Source organism: Typopeltis vanoorti, chromosome 1, assembly GCF_054136105.1.
Source record: "Typopeltis vanoorti isolate ZY-2024b chromosome 1, IOZ_Tvanoo_1.0, whole genome shotgun sequence".
In the NCBI taxonomy this organism is placed as follows: Eukaryota; Metazoa; Arthropoda; class Arachnida; order Uropygi; family Thelyphonidae; genus Typopeltis; species Typopeltis vanoorti.
In genome coordinates this window covers 53,601,150-53,621,815 of record NC_143549.1, presented here as the reverse complement: position 1 = coordinate 53,621,815, position 20,666 = coordinate 53,601,150, and the positions used below count along the sequence as shown (strand labels likewise).

Here is a 20,666-nt window from a genome sequence, read left to right as displayed (position 1 = left end):
GAAATTAAAAGTTGGATATTCAAGGGAAAAAAGCTATTAAACCTGATAAAAATTTTGAAAGATAAGAGGTAGGTTAGGCCATGAAAGAATTGTCAAAGCAATGGTATTTCCAGTAGTGATGTATGGATGTGAAAGCTGGATTATTAAGAAGAAAGATAGAAAGCAAATTCATTCGTTTGAATTATGAGCATGGAGAACACTATTAGAATCCTATTGACTGCAAAATGACCGATAAAAAGGTTTCAGTGACTATAAAGACAGAATGCTCCTTGGAGGCAATGATTGCTGAACAGAAGTTGATGTACTTTGGGCATACATGAGTCATTGGAAAAGGCGATTGAGGGAAAATTGAGTGGATAAGAAGAAGTGGAAGACCACAAAAAAGTTGAATGGACAACGACATAGAGGCTGAGTGGGATGAAGAGTCTTTGTTCACAAGATCATCACCAAGATTCAACAACTAGATGGTGCATAACATACAGCTGTTTATCAGTGAAGCAAAGATCATCATCAAATTCCTGACATGTACCCTCAAGGGGGGGGGGGGGTACAGAAAACGATAGTACTGCATGAAAAACTTACACCATTACTAACTTTATATCTACAATTTTCCTCCAAATCAGTCGGTTACTTGTCAAGATTGTCAGATCTTATATTTCTATCATCTAAGGCACTTTGTACCTTATCAATCCACCTATATCTTGGTCTTCCTGTGGGTTGTTTTCCTGCCAACCTAGCAGAGAAAACTTGTTTTGCTAATCTTTCCTCGCACATTCTGTTCAAGTAACCATACCACCTGACATTAGCTCTGCTAATGCATTCCTGGATGATGACAATGTCAAGTTCTTTCCTAATATCCTCATTTTTAATATGATATTGCCATTGATGCCATCTGTTCATGCCTCTAATCTTTTTCAGGACTCTCGTATCTGCGGTGACTAGTCTCTGGTCAAGGGTTTTACTTCTGACTCAGCTCTCAGATCTACAAGTTAAAACTGGTTTGAACACTGTCATGTATACAGCTAATTTAGTTCCGACTAATTTCTCTCTTATTCTATGAATTTATTCAATTGATTTCCTACAATACTAGCTTTGTTGATTCTGTTGTCTATTTCCATATTTAATTTACCATCTTCACTAAAAATTGTGCATAAGTAACTGAAATGTTTTACTTGTTCCACATTCAAAACACAGTTGACATTTCCAATGTTTCTGCCTATTTTCATTGTCTTTGTCTTTTTATTGCTGATCTTCATACCATATCTATTACAACAGTTATTCAATTTAGTCAGGGAATCTTGCAAACTTGTAGCAGATTCATTCAGAAGTATAACATCGTCTGCATAAAGCAAAGAGCTGACATTAACATCCCCAATTCTGATATCATGTTTAATACCACTTTCCTTCATAATGTGATCCATATAGGTAATGAACAACAGAGGGGATAATGTACATCCTTGTCTCACACCAGATTTAACATTAAACCATCTTCCCGTACTTCCTTCAATTCTAACTGCTGACTTGCAACTCAAATAAAGACTAAGTATTACTTGATTTAATGCCCCATTGACACCATATAACTGTAGTGTATTGAATAGCTTCTCTCTTGGCACCTTGTCATATGTCTTTTCCAGAATGACAAAACTTAAATACAGATCTTTGTTATATTCCCATTCTTTCTCAAGTAATTGTCTTAAGTGAAGATCTGATCCTGACAGCCTCTATTTGGCCTGAATCCAGCTTGTTCTTCACCAAGCTTTTCTTCCACAATTCATCTCAACCGTTTCTCAAGTATACTGGCATAAATCTTGCCCGGAACACTCAGTAGGGAAAAAATATCTCTGTAATTTTCACATTCAGTTTCATTTCCCTTTTTATATATGGGTACTATGAGAGCTCTACTCCAATCATCGGGAATTCGTCCCTCTGTCTAGGCCTTCTGAACTATGCAGTGCAGCCACTGTAAGACTTTTATACCACCATGCTTCAGCATTTCTGGTCGAATATCATCTACCCTTGCTGACTTTACACATTTCAGGCCTTTGATGGCTTTTTCTACTTCAAGTATGGATATCTATTCCTGACTGTATGCCTGATCAGTGTTTCTTACCTGTGCTGTCATCACTGCTTATTTTATTTAGCAGTTTTTCAAAGTAATTACTCCATGCTTCAAGGATATCTTTTTGTCCCGTTTTCATGTCACCTTTATCATCTCTAACTCCTTTTACAGCACTCTTTCCTCTATTCCTAAACGTCTTCAACAACCTCCAGAATATTTTGCCACCTTCTTGATATTTATTTACTATATTCTTCCAAAGTCCTCCCATGACTTTTGATTAGTTAGTTTTACACAGTGTTTAGCATTCTTACATTTGTCTCTGTATTCTCTAAGAGCACAAGCTGACTTATTTGCCAGGAACTTTTGATATGCTTTCTTCTTTTCCTTCACTGCCTCTTTAACTTCCTGTGTCCACCATGGAGTTCTAATTTTTCTATCCTTGCGGACTTCACCACATGCTTCTCTAGCTGAATCAATCAGGGCTTTCTTCAAGACTTGCCACTGAATCTCCAAGGTTTGATTCCTGTTCTCAAACTCTTTCATTTTTTCTTCAATAATCTTTGTGTATTTTAGTCTACAGTTCACATCTGAGAGCTGCTCAACTTTTATTTGCTTTAGAACTTTCTTACATGTTATTCTTTTCAATATGAAATTCAATTTTATCCTGCTCAAGACTAAATAGTGATCACTTCCAATTTCAAATCCTCTGTACACTCTGGTGTCCTGCACCTGGGAGAAAACATCACTATCAACAATAACATAGTCAATGAGACTTTTCTTATTCCTTGCTTCTTCTCTCTATGTGAATTTGTGCACATTTTTATGTTGGAACATGGTGTTAGTAATAACCAGTCCATGTCCTGAGCAGAAATCTAACAGGTATATGCCATTATTATTAGCTTTGTTCTTTTCTCCAAATTTTCCCAAAACATTTTTGTATGTCTGACAATCACTTCCTACTCTGCTATTTAGATCCCCAACAAGGATCAACTTTTCTTTTTTCATTGTGTCAGTAGCTTTCTCTAGAGCCTCAAAATTCCTCCACTTCTACCTTAGTAGAACCTTCTGTGGGACCATAGGCACAAATAAGTCTCATTGTCCATTTCCCCATTCTCATATTTGCCCACATCACTCTACTTGACACTGCCTGCCATTCAAGAAGATGAGCCTTGTATTTTGTGTTGAATGCTATGGCAACTCCTTTTCCTTGATTGTTATTGCCTGAATATAACATTTTGTATTTATTGCTCAGAAAGATCTCACCAGTTTTTGTCTTTTTTGTTTCAGTCACCCCTATTATGTCAATCTGGTACTTATCTAATTCCTCAGCTAGATCCATTCCTTTGCCATTCAGGCTTATGTTGATAGTACCGATCTTTAACTCTGGTGATGTTGAGTTGGGGTGAGCTTTCAGATTTGTTCCATTAGCTGACTTTTCGCTGATCGGCCTGGTTCCCTGGCAAAATTAACGGGGGCCTTGTTTAAATGGGCGACGCCCCAACCAGCATGAAATTTTGTCATGTTGTACCATCATTTTGTTTATTGGTTTAAGCCAATAAGAATACAATTTGGTCGGCTAAATCCCAAACTGCCAGCCAAGCCTTATCCATTGAGTATCCAGGTAGATACCCAACAGGGTGCACCATGAGAAAGCGAGGATTGGACATTAGGTCAGAAGCCTTGGTCAGTTCCCTGCATTCCTTTAAATGCTATGTGGAGGTCTCCTCTCAGTTATACATCGTTTTCTTGTAAATATACAGTATACGAATTTCAAAAAATTACTTCAGCAGAACTGCTTAAAAATGTTTGATATTGGAAAATTATTTAACACATGATAATTCTAGAGATATTGACGGAACAGATTTACGTAGTGAATTACAAATAATAGCAACGCGAATTCCAGAAAATACTTCCTCATTAGATGTCTTGTCATACATATGGAAAAATATTTAGAAAATTGTGTTCCAAATGTGTTTATTGCTCTGAGAATTTTTTCGACATTGCCAATATCGGTAGCAAATTCAGAAAGGAGTTTCTCAAAATTAAAACTTACACTCGCTCTACGATGGCTCAGGAACGACTCACTGGTCTAGCAATAATATCTATAAAGCATGAATTTGCATCTACAATCAATATAGATGAATTAATTCAAAACTTTGCCAAAGCAAAAACCTGAAAGATTAATTTTTCATAATTTTTGTATTTCAGATGTAATATTTTTCTTGTTATACAAATATTAGGAGTAATCATATATGTATACAAATGTATTGGTTTTGATTAATAAATTTTATATATAAACATTTATATATAAAAGTTCATAATGATATTATTTTTATAAATATCCACATGTGTAGGAGTATGTGTGCTTGTGTGAGTATGACAAAATATATATACAGCAATCCCTCGATTAGTGCGCCTAATGCATTCTTTAAAACAGGCGCATTAATCGAAAACACACTAATCAAATATAATAACCTATGGGATAAAGTATAATTCGTTCCTCAAATTTCTTTATTGAACCTTAATTTTTTTATAAAAGAATTAAGGTATTAAACTAAACATATTTGGTCGTTTTATCATCATCATCATCAAATTCCTGCCATGTACCCTCAAGGGGTGTACAGGATATGATAGTACTACATGAAAAATTTACATCATTACTAACTTCCTATCTACAATTTCACTCCAAATCAGTCTGTTACTTGTCAAGACTCCAACATTATCAGATCTTATATTTCTATCGTCTAAGGCACTTTGTACCATATCAATCCACCTATATCTTGGTCTTCCTCTGGGTCATTTTGCTGCCAACCTGGCAGAGAACACTTGTTTTGCTAATCTTTCTTCGCCCATTCTGTTCAAGTGACCATACCACCTGAGATTAGCTCTGCTAACGCATTCCTGGATGATGACAATGTCAAGTTCTTTCCTAATATCCTCATTTTTAATATGATATTGCCATTGATGCCATCTGTTCACGCCTATAATCTTTCTCAGGACTCTCATATCTGCGGTCTCTAGTCTTTGGTCAAGTGTTTTACTTCTGACCCAGCTCTCAGACTCATAATTTAAAACTGGTTTGAACATTGTCTTGTATACAGCTAATTTAGTGTTCTGACTAATTTCTCTCTTATTCCATATGAATTTATTCAATTGACTTCCGACCATAGCAGCTTTGCTAATTCTGTTGTCTATTTCTATATTTAATTTACCATCTTCACTAAAAATCGCACCTAAGTAACTGAAATGTTTTACTTGTTCCACATTTCTTCTCTCCATGTGAATTTGTGTACATTTTTATGTTGGAACATGGTGTTAATAATAACCAGTCTATGTCCTGAGCAGAAATCCAACAGATATTTGCCATTATTATTAGCTTTGCTCTTTTCTCCAAATTTGCCCAAAATATTTTTGTATGTCTGACAATAATTTCCTACTCTGCTATTTAGATCCCCAACAAGGACCAATTTTTCCTTTTTCATTGTGTCAGTTGCTTTTTCTAAAGCCTCAAAAAATTCCTCCACTTCTACCTTAGTAGAACCTTCTGTGGGACCATAGGCACAAATAAGTCTCATTGTCCAGTTCCCCATTCTCATATTTGCACACATTACTCTACTTTAGACTGACTGCCATTCAGGAAGATTAGCCTCGTATTTTGTGTTGTATACCATGGCTACTCCTTCTTTTCCTTGATTGTCATTGCCTGAATATAACATTTTGTATTTATTGCTCAGAAAGATCTCACCAGTTTTGGTCTTTTTTGTTTCAGTCACCCCTATTATGTCGATCTGGTACTTATCTAATTCCTCAGCTAGCTCCATTTCTTTGCCATTCAGGCTTCTTATGTTGATAGCACCGATCATTAACTCTGGTGATGTTAAGTTGGGGGTGAGCTTCAGATTTGTTCCAGTAGCTGACTTTTCGTTGTTCGCCCTGGTTCCCCGGCAAAAACAACGGGGGCTTTGTTTAACTGGGCAACACCCCAGCCGGCATGAAATTTTGTCATGTTGTACCATCATTTTTTATTTTGGTTTAACAAATAATAATACAATTTGGTCAACTAACTCCCAAATTGCCAGCCCATCCTCATTAATTCAGTATCCAGGTAGATACCCAACAGGGTGCACCACGAGAAGGTGAGGAATGGACATTAGGTCAGAAGCCCTGGTCAGTTCTCCGCATTCCTTTAAAGGCTATGTGGAGGTCTCCTCTCAGTTATACAGCTTTGACACTTAAGCATCCCATCGTTTTATAATTAATAAGTAATAAAAAAGTTTGTATTTTAATTATAAAAAAAAAAGTTGTTTTATAATTAAAATACAAACTTATTTATTACTGACTATTTACAAAACAAACTTACATCAGAGCCTACCAGTTTCGCCAGCAAACTGTCTGGCTTTTTCGAGGTGTTTACGGAGATATAAAAACTATTAAATGCAAAATGAAAGGAACATAAAAAACGTTGTAAACCAACTAGTAGCTAAGGTTACACATTTGCATGACAGAGAGGACTTATTGTTCTTATTCATTATCACGCATGTGTGTTTGTTGTAAACGTGTAATGTGATTACTTGCTAGCTGTAGTTGAGATTGATTTAGAAATAGGATCAGGTTTTTCCACGAACTGTTTAGGATTGCATCCTGATTTCTGTCGAGGTTTCCACCGGTCATTAACACTATTGTGGATTCCTTGAATAAACGATGTCTGCAGTCGTCATCCAGATATGGCATGGAGCTGTTTTGCCACTCTATCGTGTGGGTAGATTACAGAAATGATGTGCTAAGCCGGAAGAGATACTTCTGTTGTGGTTTACATCACCGACATGTTCTTTTTGTCTAATTTCTAAACTCCACGAAGTTTGTCCGATGTAGGCAAGACCACAGGAGCAAGGAATGTAATATACTCCTGGATATTTGTAGAAAGGCACCTTATCTTTTGGGGAATCCTAAAACTTGTCTGATGCTGGTGGTTAGTTTGAAGACCACTCTGATGTTGCAGGCTCTTAGTATTCTGGCTATTTGAGAAGAAATTGACTTGATGAAAGGGATCACTACAGTAGAAATGTGCTGGGGGCATGATTTTTCTTGTCTGGGGTTGTCACCATATAGATATTTTTTGATGATGTTTTGAGGATATCCATTTTGTGATAATGTGTTGGCTATTAGTGAGAGTTCAGTCTGTGTATCCTCCTCTTCTGATATATCAGAAGAGGAGGATATCTGAACTATCAATCTGAACTACAGCTAGCCAGTAATCAAATTACACATTTACAACAAACACGCATGCGTGGTAATGAATAAGAACAAAAGTCCTCTCTGTCACGCAAACGTGTAACCTTAGCTACTAGTTGGTTTACAACATTTTTTATGTTCCTTTCAATTTGCATTTACTAGTTTTAATGTCTCCGAAAACGCCTTGAAAAAGCCAGACAATTTGCTGGCGAAACTGGTAGACTCTAATGTAAGTTTGTTTTGTAAATGGTCAGTAATAAATAAGTTTGTATTTTAATTATAAAACGACCAAATATGTTTAGTTTAATACCTTAATTCTTTTATAAAAAAAATTAAGGTTCAAAAAAGAAATTTGAGGAACAAATTATACTTTTTCCCATAGGTTATTATATTCGATTAATGCGCCTGTTTTAAAGAACGCATTAGGCGCACTAATTGAGGGATTGCTGTATATAAGTTTGTATTTTAGAAATTAAGGTATGTCTCAGGCCCTAGTTAAAGTAAAATCATGAAGCTAAAAGACTAAAAAACATATTCAGAATATAAATTTTATTATTCAACTTCTTAACAAAGAATTGAGCTAACGTAGTTTGGTGGGAATTTTGTTTCTTTTTTTCATACAACCGACGGTATGGCCCTATTGCCTCTTCTACTCTTCTGCAAATTTTACTGCTTCTCTATTAATCAGGGTCAGCCTCTGCATCGCTGCTTAAAAACTTGTATGAAAAATATTATGCGCCGCCGATTGTTATAATCCACTTGCAGGCAATTTTTATGATCGATCATAAACAGCGGTATTCTCTTTCACAAATGTTGAAAGGTTTCGATGTGTGAAAATTAACGATACACAAATGTTATTAGGCATTCTGGGTCCAAGCTTTTCGACATATTCTCGAATATTATTCTCCTCAGAATATTTCCACTATAAAATATTTATTCATAAAAAATGCTTAGAAAACTAAAATGACAAATTCCAGGAACTTCTCGCAGAACACAGTTTAGGAAACCCTGGTGAAGCAAAGATAGGCAATTTAATAAGGAATGCAGCTGATATGCAGTACCTGCAGAATAATTTGAATAGGCTGAAATTGTGGGCATGTAACAACACATGTAGTTCAGTGAGTGAATGTAAAGTTATGCACTTTGTAATGACATACCTAGTGTCATATTATATTGGTGGAGCTAGGGATGAGAAGATATCAAATTGAAGTTCAAGGGCCATATTGCAGAGATTGCAAAGGCAACTCAGAGGATAATTAATATTTTTAATATTTATAGTGAATAGATTACGAGAGCGGCTAACTTAGAGAAAGATCCAGCTGGAATTAAGATTGGCAGCAGAAAAATAAATAATTTAAGATATACAGATGATTTTACATTAACATTATCAGATCTTATATTTCTGTCTCCTAAAGCACTTTTTACTGTATCAATCCACGTATATCTTGGTCCTCTGGGTCTTTTTCCTGTCAACCTGGCAGAGAACACTTGCAAAAAACAACACTTTTGTTTTGCTAATGTTTAAATTAAGCCCAGCTTGGTTATTTTCCCTCTTAACCATTAGAAACAACAACTCCTGATCTTCCTTAATTTCTGCTGTCAGGGTTGCATCATCTGCATATCTTAAATTATTTTCTGCTGTCAATCTTAATTACAGCTGGATATTTCTCTAAGTTAGCCACTCTCATAATCTATTCACTGTAAATATTAAAAAGATATGGCGACAGCATACAACCCTGCTGCACCCCTTTTTCAACTCGAACAATGTTTCTCCAAAGATTGTTTTTAGTGAAGCTTCGTGGTTGACATACAGCTCTCTCATCAAGAGAATCAGATACTCAGGTATTCCCAATTGATCTCATTACAATCCACAGCGTGTTGTGATCCACGCAATCAAAAGCTTTCTTATAATCAATAAAACAGATGAATATTTCCTTCTGAAATTCTCTTGTTCTTTCCATGATCCATCTCATATTTCCTATTCGGTCTCATAGTACCTTTACCTCTCTTAAAGCCTACCTGTTCCCGAGGCATTTCTCTATTCACATATGGCTCCAGTCATTACTGGATCACTTTCAGTATAACTTTACTCGCATGTGAAATTAAAGCAATGGTTCTATAATTTTCACAATCTCTGGAGTTTGATTTTTTTGGAATTGGGATGAATACTAATTGTTTCCAAACCTGTTGATAAATTTCAATCAATATATTCACTACTTCATCCCCAGCTGTTCTTAATAATTCCACTGACACTCCATCAGCTCCAGGAGCTTTTCCTTTTGGCAGCTGTTTCATTGCTGATATCACTTCACTTTTCTTTATCATGTAACATCATTATCATGATAAATTCTCCTTCAATATTATCTTTCTTGTACAAATCTTGTAGAAATCCTCTACATACTCTTTCCATCTTTTCTTCACTGCTTCTTCTTCCATCAGATATTTTTCCAAATTACTTTTTTACAACTTGTAATCTAGGGAGAGACTTCCCTGTAACATCATTATTTTCTGAACAGATCTCTTTCTACCCATAATATTGCTTTCTTCAATTTCCTTGCACCTTTTGTTTAAATGTTTTTCCAGTTATTAATGTAAAGACCAAATAACAATGAAACAAGAACTGATACCTGTGGTACATTGGTATCCTTAAATCTTGAAGACTTACATCCCTAACATATCATTCTCTGATATCTGTCAGTCAATCACCCTCTTATCTATGTTAATATTTTATAACTGAATCCCAAGTTCCCCAATTTATGCAACAGTCTTCCATGCTGTATCCTGTCAAAAGCCTTAGCAAAGTCCAAAAGAGAATGGAGGATGGATATACCATAGGTATATCCATCCTCCATTCTCTAACTCAATAGTAACATTATAAAATGTGAACAAGTTGCTCAAACATGACTTTCTCCTTAATGTGCCATTCATTGCAAAAGTACTGATTCTCTGTCAACCCATTTCTATATATAAACTCTAACAAACTTTTCCAAAATCTTCACCAGCTCTGTCATTGATAGACACACATCAGTCGTTGCCCCACTACTGTGCAATGTGATTATTATTATTATTATTATTATTATCATCATACATTCTTTCCACTCTTGTGGAATCTTCCCAGTTCTGAAACTCAAATTATACAGCCTAGAAATAGCCAGTTCAGCTAAACACTGTTTTTGTATCCATGTTGATTTCTCATCAATCCCTATTACTGATCCTAATCCATGATACCTAATCCTGATACATGTGACTTTTTTCATTCAGGAAGAGGCAGCAATGAACTCAATGTTGCATATATTAGGTTGATCGCTTGTAGCAAAATGGGCACTCATTAGCTCAACAATCTCTTCTGCATCTGTCAACTCTCTGAAAAATTAGCTGAAAAATCTCTTCTCCATTCAGTGGTTATGTGGGGCCAGTTTTTTTTTTTATACTTATTAGACTTGGCTTTCCATACAAAAATTGTAACTCTTCTGGCCTGCTTTTGTAACTCTCTTGGCCTTCTAACTGACATCTTTTTCTTAAGAATGACCACATTTCTCTTGCTCACTGCACATCCATTTCACTCTTACCCTATTTATTCTTTGAATTTTAGGGATACATTCTAATATTGCATCGTTTCAGTATTTTTTTTAAATGCTTTCCATGGACTGCTGATATCCTTCCCATCTAGCAAACAATACAATGGGAAAATAACATAGCATATTCCTCAGTTGGTTATAATTTCCTGCTTTGTAGTTCTGCATGTAACCTTTTCTGAACAGAACACCCATAAACTTAGCTGTTTCCCAAGTCAATAACATCATGACTGCTGTTACTAATTGGAGGCAGACAGTTACATCTTCAAATAAACTCCATCTAATATTATAATCAGATCAACTCTCTTAGACCTAAAGTTACTTCTGTCAGATGCTGCTTGAGGAAGTTTCCTTGCAACAGTTCGATAAATTTGGTTTCATTCTTCTCATGAGATTTCACTGCTATCCAATCAATTTTAGGATAATTAAAATCATCCATAATGATTATTAGTTTTGCACCCATCATGTTTATTTGGCAATGCATTTTTTCATCACTAGCTACTGATACACTGGGTCTGTTACAACTCCCACTATTGTACTTTATTTTTAGACTCCAACTCATATCAGATGGCCTCAAATGCACTGCCATATGAAAAACAGTTACTATTATTGCAGTCCTAGCTTTCTACCCTGACTACACTGATATTGCATCCAATTCATCCAATATCATTAGCAGCAACCCCCCCCCTCTTCTCCTGTCTGTCTTTCCAAAAAATACTGTATCATTACTTAATGCTAGTTGATATATCTGCCTCTGATACCCAGGTCTCACTAATGCATACAATGTGTTGCCCTAAAGTGTTCACCAAGGCAATAAAGTCTACATTTTTATTTCTTATGCTCCTTGCATTTGCACACAGACATAACTTACCTGCATACTTTTTTGAATACTCACTTCTGTAGTTAATATTCTTATTAATCTTATTAGATTAATAAGAATATTAACATCCTCAAGAACTGATATCCTATCTCGTACTTAATAAATCCAAAATGGACGTATTGTTTTTTCCTCATAATCTTTTCCATGATAACGCCTCTAATTAAAATAGTTATAACATGGCTGCTCTTTTGCTCAGATTTTCACCATTCCTCTCATAATAATAGTTTCCTTAACATTGTGTTAGGTCTCACCCCAATTAATAATTTTTCCAGACCCCTGATACTAAACACATTCAAGCATAGGTTGCCTCTCTTTTACAAATCCATTCTTCCCTCAAACTCGTTCCACACAACCAAATACTTGCAACCATTCTTTCTATACAGCCTACACATCAAATTATTTGTCATCATAGCCCTTCTTCTCAATTCATTTCTATCATAGCTAGGTAATATACTATTTATACTTTCTCACTCTTCACCCTTGCTTTTTCCAAATACGCTAATCACTCTCCAACCAAAAGGCTGCAGGTTCGAATCTCGCTGTGAGCATAGATGTTTGTGATTGTCTGTGGAAATACTAGTAGCGGTGGTCAGCGGTAGATGGCGTTGAGGTCAGTTGATGGATTGAGCGGAGACAGAGCTGTGGAGCAGGTGCCCTCCCTCGATGAGTCTTTGGACTTCCTGGAGGTGTCTAGTAAAAATAATAATATTCCTTTTCATACTGTATTTATCATCCAGACAAATCATTTGTTCCTACAAAGCTACCATACTTTTCAATTACATTCATTAAATTTTAATTTGGCACTCGGAAATCAAAGTAATCACATGGTCATCACCTGCATGTTTTATGAATGAATCTACATACCATATAATATCCTTTTGTATTATCGATTTTAGCAAACTGATTGTTTACATGAAATCATACCTGATTCAATGCGCTCTCTCTCTCTCTCTGTGTGTGTGTGTGTGTGTGTGTGTGTGTGTGTGTGTGTGTGTGTGTGTGTGTGTGTGTGTGTGTGTGTGTGTGTGTGTGTGTGTGTGTGTTTTCTCCTTTTACTGCTTATTCTTCTTGTCCTTCCAATGCCTCCTCTCTAATCACTTTCAACTTTTTCTGATCCTATGTCAACTTCTAACGATTGGCTTAAATCTAGATATTTCTGAAGTTAATTAACACTCAATATCCTCATTAGTTCCTGAAATGACATGATTTACTGGGCCAAGCCACTTTGCTAACAATTTCACTCCATTCCTCTTTGTTATTGCTCTATTGTTCTTGCAAAGACTTGGTGCCATTTTACAGTACTACTTTCATATTAATGGTATTCCAAAAAATCAGGAAATATTATCTACTATCAAGACATGAAAATCAGCAATGATATTTAAAAACTAATTATTATAAGAAAATAACAGAATAAAACAGATAAAAATCTGCATGTTACTCCTCTATGTATTTTAGAGACAAATATATGTAACATAACAGAAGAAAATTCGCACATACTTTTTCTTGGATGTTGTTGTCTGTCTTCTTTCTGCAGTGTGGTGCATGCTTCTGTTGTTATGGTGTTGAAAGGGGAGTGGGGGGGGGCTTAGGCAATGTGGGAGAATTAATTTGAAACAACCTGGGTTTTTTGTATAATATACACATATATTATTTTTAAAGGTGGGTGGAGCACTTTTTTTGTAAGGTGGGAAAAAGATGAAAAAGGGGACTGAAAATAGCAACTATTTTTTAGAGGAAGGAGAAGAGTTTATGGGAAAAGGGGGCCAGGGAGAGGGCAGATAAAATCACTAATTTCGCAGAAACATTAAACATGCTGACCTTCCACCAAATATAGTTGAATATTTTATTAAAACTTAGGATGAAATTATGCAATGTGATCATGCAATGACTGAACTATTTCTTCTGCATCTGTAACTTTCTTACCATTAGAATTCATTAATGTTATCCTTCTATAATCATTCTTTCTCTTATCACAAAAAAAATCTGGGATTTTATTTGCCCAGCTAATTTTACTCTCATATTCTGACTTTTCCTTCTTTCATGCTGGTTAACCTTTTAGCAAGGGCTTTGTAGTGTGGTTAATAACCTGCTATTCACCTTTCTCTTTATATTCCATCTACAACTTTGCAGCTCTCGCTCAATGATATTACACAATTCATCCCTAACTTTGGGTATGATTACATGATATCTTCAGATATTCTTTGGTACAATACATGCTTTTGACAATACAGTATGGAAGACTGTTGCATATATTGAAGAATATGGGATTGGATTATAAACTATTGGCATGAATAAGAGGATGACTGAGTGATTGACGGATCAAAAAGTCCTAATGGCAGACAGGGGGGAAATCTACAAGATTCAAGGTAACAAAACCAATCCTTCATTAATTGTTATTCAATTTGTACATTAATGACACAAAGGATTTGACATGCGACATACAGCTATTTGCTGATGATGGCAAAAATAGGTAGGGTAATCAGGAATTCTTCTGATATGCAGTACTTGCAAAATGATTTCGGTATGCTGGAATTGTGGGCATAAGAAAATGGCTATCAGTTCAATGTTAATAAATGTAAGGTCTTGCAGTTTGGTGTGATTAGATACCAATGTCATATGATATTGGTGAGATTATGATAGAAGAAACTCATCAGGCTAGGGGGATCTTGAAGCTTTTGGAAGACAAGAAGTTGAATAAGGTGATGAAGTTCAAGGGTCATATAGCAAGGATTGTAAATACAACTCAGTGAATAATTGCAATGCTGAAATGAACTTTGACATGTAAAGATAAGTAAGTCATTTTGCCTCTGTAGAAGGCCATGATAAGACCTTACTTGGACTGTTCCTGGTTCCATGGGGATTCTGATACAGTGGAGAGAGAGAGAGAGAGTGCAAAGGCAAGTGTCAAAAATGATATGTGGAATACTAATTATGACGACACATTGGGAATTTGTAGGCTGCACACACTAGCAAACAATCAAATTTGTAGGCTGCACACAAGCAAACTAGCAAAGGAGAAAGGGGAACAATATGATTGAGAGTTGCAAAATTCTGAAAGAGTTATACAGAATTTTAGTAATGGAATTTTTTATTTTACAGAGGGTGGGAAAGGATACAAGAGCATCCTTGGAAGTTGATAAGGAATGCTGTCAAGAAGAGGGGGGGGCTACATTTTCCTCTCATAGAGAGGTGCGTGATTGGAATGGAATGTCACTGGATGTTCTGTATGCAAGTAACATGAATGAATGAATTCAAGAACAATATGACAGCTATCCTTTGTGCTTTGCCACAATTTCCTTCTCAGTATTTTCATTATAGTATTAAAGATTACCATCAATTATACAAACTGTTTATAGTTTTTGATGTCAATCAAAAACTATAAACAGTTTGATAATGAGTAGAATGTGATTTCCATCATTGGCTGAATCTGACATATCATCATCATCAAATTCCTGCCATGTACCCTCAAGGGGTGTACAGGATATGATAGTACTACATGAAAATATTACATCATTATTAATTTCCTATCTACAATTTTCCTCCAAATCAGTCTGTTACTTGTCAAGACTCCAACATTATCAGATCTTATATTTCTATCTTCTAAAGCACTTTGTACAGTATCAATCCACCTATATCTTGGTCTTCCTCTAGGTCGTTTTGCTGCCAACCTGGCAGAGAACACTTGTTTTGCTAATCTTTCCTCGCCCATTCTGTTTAAGTGACCATACCACCTGAGATTAGCTCTGCTAACACATTCCTGGATACTGACAATGTCAAGTTCTTTCCTAATATCCTCGTTTTTAATATGATATTGCCATTGATGCCATCTGTTCACGCCTATAATCTTTCTCAGGACTCTCATATCTGTGGTCTCTAGTCTTTGGTCAAGTGTTTTACTTCTGACACAGCTCTCAGATCCATAAGTTAAAACTGGTTTGAACACTGTCTTGTACACAGCTAATTTAGTGTTCTGACTAATTTCTCTTTTATTCCATATGAATTTATTCAATTGACTTCCCACCATACCAGCTTTGCTTATTCTGTTGTCTATTTCTATATTTAATTTACCATCTTCAGTAAAAATCGTGCCTAAATAGCTGAAATGTTTTACTTGTTCTACAGGTTCTCCATTCACAACACAGTCAATGATTCTGCCTATTTTCATTGTCTTTGTCTTTTTATTGCTGACCTTCATACCATATCCATTACAACAGCTATTCAATTTAGTCAGAGAATCTTGCAGACTTGTAGCGGATTTATTTAGAAGTATAACATCATCCACATAAAGCAAAGAGCCGACATTAACATCTCCAATTTTGATATCATGTTTAATACCACTTTCCTTCATAATGTGATCCATATAGATAATGAATAACAGAGGGGATAATGTACATCCTTGTCTCACACCAGATTTAACATTAAACCATCTTCCTGTACTTCCTTCAATTCTAACTGCTGACTTACAACTCAAATAAAGACTAAGTATTGCTTGATATAATGCCCCATTGACACCATATAACCGCAGCGTATTGAATAGCTTCTCTCTTGGCACCTTGTCATATGCCTTTTCCAGATCGACAAAACTTAAATACAGATCTTTGTTATATTCCCATGCTTTTTCAACTATTTGTCGTAAAGTGAAGATCTGATCCTGACAGCCTCTATTTGGCCTGAATCCAGCTTGTTCTTCACCAAGCTTTTCTTCCACAATTCATCTCAACCGTTTCTCAAGTATACTGGCATAAATCTTGCCCGGAACACTCAGTAGGGAAATACCTCTGTAATACTCACACGCAGTTTTATTTCCCTTTTTATATATGGGTACTATGAGAGCTCTACTCCAATCATCGGGAATTCGTCCCTCAGTCCAGGCTTTCTGAACTATGCAGTGCAGCCACTGTAAGTCTCTTATACCACCATACTTCAGCATTTCTGGTCGAATATCATCTACTCCTGCTGCCTTTCCACATTTCAAGCCTTTGATGGCTTTTTTTACTTCTAGTATGGATATGTATTTCTGACTGCATGCCTGGTCAGTGTTTTTTACCACTGTGCTGTCATCACTGCTTGTTTCATTTAGCAGTTTTTCAAAGTAATTACTCCATACTTCAAGAATATCTTTTTCTCCCGTTTTCATGTCACCTTTATCATCTCTAATTCCTTTTACAGCACTCTTTCCTCAATTCCTAAGCTTCTTCAACAACCTCCAGAATATTTTGCCACCTTCTTGATATTTATTTTCTATATTCTTGCCAAAGTCCTCCCATGACTTTTGTTTAGCTAGTTTTACACAGTGTTTAGCATTCTTGCATTTGTCTCTATATTCTCTAAGAGCACAAGCTGACTTATTTGACAGGAACTTTTGATATGCTTTCTTCTTTTCCTTCACTGCCTGTTTAACTTCCTGTGTCCACCAGGGAGTTCTGATTTTTTTATCCTTACAGATAACCTCACCACATGCCTCTCTGGCAGAATCAATCAATGTTTTCTTCAGAGTTTGCCACTGAATCTCCAAATTTTGATTCCTGTTCTCAAACTCTTTCATTTTTTCTTCAATAAGCTTTGTGTATTTTAGCCTACAGTTCACATCTGAGAGCTGCTCAACTTTTATTCGCTTTAAAACTTTCTTACATGTTATTCTTTTCAATATGAAATTCAATTTTATCCTGCTCAAGACTAAATAGTGATCACTTCCAATTTAAAATCCTCTGTACACTCTGGTGTCTTGCACCAGGGAGAAAACATCACTATCAACAATAACATAGTCAATGAGACTTTTCTTATTCCTAGCCTCTTCTCTCCATGTGAATTTGTGCACATTTTTATTTTGGAACATGGTGTTAGTAATAACCAGTCCATGTCCTGAGCAGAAATCCAACAGATATTTGCCATTATTATTAGCTTTGCTATTTGCTCCAAATTTTCCCAAAATATTTTTGTATGTCTCACAATCATTTCCTACTCTGCTGTTTAGATCCTCAACAAGGACCAACTTTTCATTTTTCATTGTGTCAGTTGCTTTTTCTAAAGCCTCAAAAAATTCCTCCACTTCTACCTTAGTAGAACCTTCTGTGGGACCATAGGCACAAATAAGTCTCATTGTCCAATTCCCCATTCTCATATTTGCCCACATTACTCTACTTGAGACTGACTGCCATTCAAGAAGAATAGCTGCGTATTTTGTGTTGAATACTATGGTTACTCCTTCTTTTCCTTGATTGTCATTGCCTGAATATAACATTTTGTATTTATTGCTCAGAAAGATCTCACCAGTTTTGGTCTTTTTTGTTTCAGTCACCCCTATTATGTCGATCTGGTACTTATCTAATTCCTCAGCTAGCTCCATTTCTTTGCCATTCAGGCTTCTTACGTTGATAGTACCGATCTTTAACTCTGGTGATGTTGAGTTGGGGTTTGTTTTCAGATTTGTTCCAGTAGCTGACTTTTCGCTGTTCGCCCTAGTTTCCTGGCGAAAACAACGGGGGCCTTGTTTAACCGGGCGACGCCCCAGCCGGCATGAAATTTTGTCATGTTGTACCATCATTCTATATTTTGGTTAACCAATAAGAATACAATTTGGTCGGCTAAATCCCAAATTGCCAGCCTATCCTCGTCCGTTCAGTATCCAAGTAGATACCCAACAGGGTGCACCACGAGAAGGTGAGGATTGGACATTAGGTCAGAAGCCCTGGTCGGTTCTCCGCATTCCTTTAAAGGCTATGTGGAGGTCTCCACTCAGTTATACAGCTTTGACCCTTAAGCACCCCGAATCTGACATATCTATGATTGAATGCCTAAAACCACAGTGAGCAAAACAGTTTTGAATGGTCTTGTTACTTGTTCCTCATCAAATATAAACTGTTTTGCTTATAAAAGTAATGTAAATAATAAGTTCAGTGAGAGGAAGGCAGGTAATTATTATGGGGGATTTCAACTATGGGGACACATGGGAGGAAGGAAATGAAATTTATGCATTTACTAAGGATTAATTACCTGAGGCAGCATGTGATGAAATGTACTAGAGGGTTAGTGCACTAGATAATTGCATCAGAGAATGTATCTATAACCAATACGACCACATTGCCACTAATTAGTGAGAGTGATCATATGGTCTTGACCTGAGAAGTGATTAAATGTAAGGAATTTTCAGTTAAGGGGACAGGGGGGGGTACTTATAAAATTATAGGGCTGGTTAGTATGAAAGCTTATGAGATTATTTAGATTAGTGCCATGATATGTGAAACTGCAAGGTGTTTGATAGAAGTAATAACAGACTTCATACCTAGAGTCAGGAGAATAAAGCAAGTGGGAATTAAATGGATGAATACCAATATTAAGCTAGAGCTATAAAAGAAGAAACATTGTGGAGGGAATTCAAGGTGGAAAGGTGACCAATAGACATAAGCAGTACAAAACAGAAGCCAGAAGGGTGACCAGCATATTAAGAAAGACAAAATCAGAGTATGAAAGGAAGTTAACAGTACATGCCTAAGATAATCCCAAAAGAGTTATTTCAGTATGTTGCAAGTAAAAGGAAGAATGTTTATGGCATAATGATTTTAATGAATGCAAATGGTAGGGAAGTAGCTGAATCAGCAAAATACTAGAATAAGTGAACACTTTGCAAGAGTATATATCATCCAGGTGGAGATATTACAGTAACAAGAGAGAGAGAGGCAAGATTAAAACAAATATATAATTGGTAGCATAGCCAAATGAAAAAACTTCCAGCAACTTATCTCTAATCCAGAGAATTTTAATAATAAGGTGTGACACCTTTTGGCAACTGGTATAGGTAAATATGACTTGCATTACTTCCACCTTAGTTCCACCTTTGGGTCTGGCTCCCACTGATGAGACCTCAGTAAAGGTCGAAACCAGTCTGGGTAGTTTCCCTTCTCTTAATGCATAGCATTATACACATCCACAAGGAGATGTGCGTTGCATTATGGGAGATACCAAGGCAAGTGATGAGAACTTATACCACCTTTACCACGAGTTGTCCCAGTCCTGAAAATACTTCAGGCGCAAACTTGTTTGCTTCCACTTGGATAAAGGATTAAACCAAATATATGCCGGCCTGGTTGGTCGAGCAGTTAGTGTACACACTCTCCAACCAAAAGGCTGTGGGTTCGAATCCCACCTTGGACATGGATGGTTGTGATTGTCTCTGAAAATACTAGTAGTAATAGTTTACAGTAGATGATGAAGGTAGTTGCGGTTGGTGGAGACAGACAGTTGTAGAATAGGTGTAGAATATTAATATCATTAATAATAATATAAATAATTTTGTTCTTTTTCCACTCCCTTGGAACTCTACCAGAGCTGAGACTTAAATTAAACAGCCTAGCTTAATTATTATTATTAATTTTTGCACTGACCTCCTTAGCAGTTGACAAGAACCACTAAATTTTTTCTTGATTTCTGTTGTAATTCCATGTCCCAACTCATAAGCGAATTCTTAAAAAATTCAGATATAATCCATGCAGTTTTTGTTTGCATGGTGCTGAGCTAATAAAATCTCCATTCTAATCCTTTAAAGCATTGAGACATGGCACTTTTTTCAATGATTAACTGCTTTACTGCTTTCGTTTATGAGTTCCAGACATATTTGAACAATTGCAGCATGTTTATAAAACAGAAAAACCATCTAGTATGGAAAGATAAAACAGGCTTTGTCAATGTGGTATATAACATCAGAACTAAATTTTTGAAGCAAGGTTACATAATTGTTCTAACACTCATGGTAAAGGTTACTGGCTGATCTCAAATAAACGCCATTGATTCTTGTTATATTCTCATTTTGTTTTTGTTCTTCTAGACTTGTCCCAATAAAATGGTTGCTCCAATTAACTTGAATTTATTATGTTGATCAAAGACTAGAGCCACAGATGAGACTTATGAGATAGGGAATAAACAG

General features: G+C 36.0%; 1 protein-coding gene across 1 annotated transcript in view; it reads right to left on the bottom strand.

The window, feature by feature from the left end:
* The window catches only part of Git (ARF GTPase-activating protein GIT1), a 707,749-nt gene that overhangs the window by 613,403 nt on the left and 73,680 nt on the right, over positions 1-20,666 (bottom strand). The gene's annotated exons all lie outside the window — the stretch shown is intronic.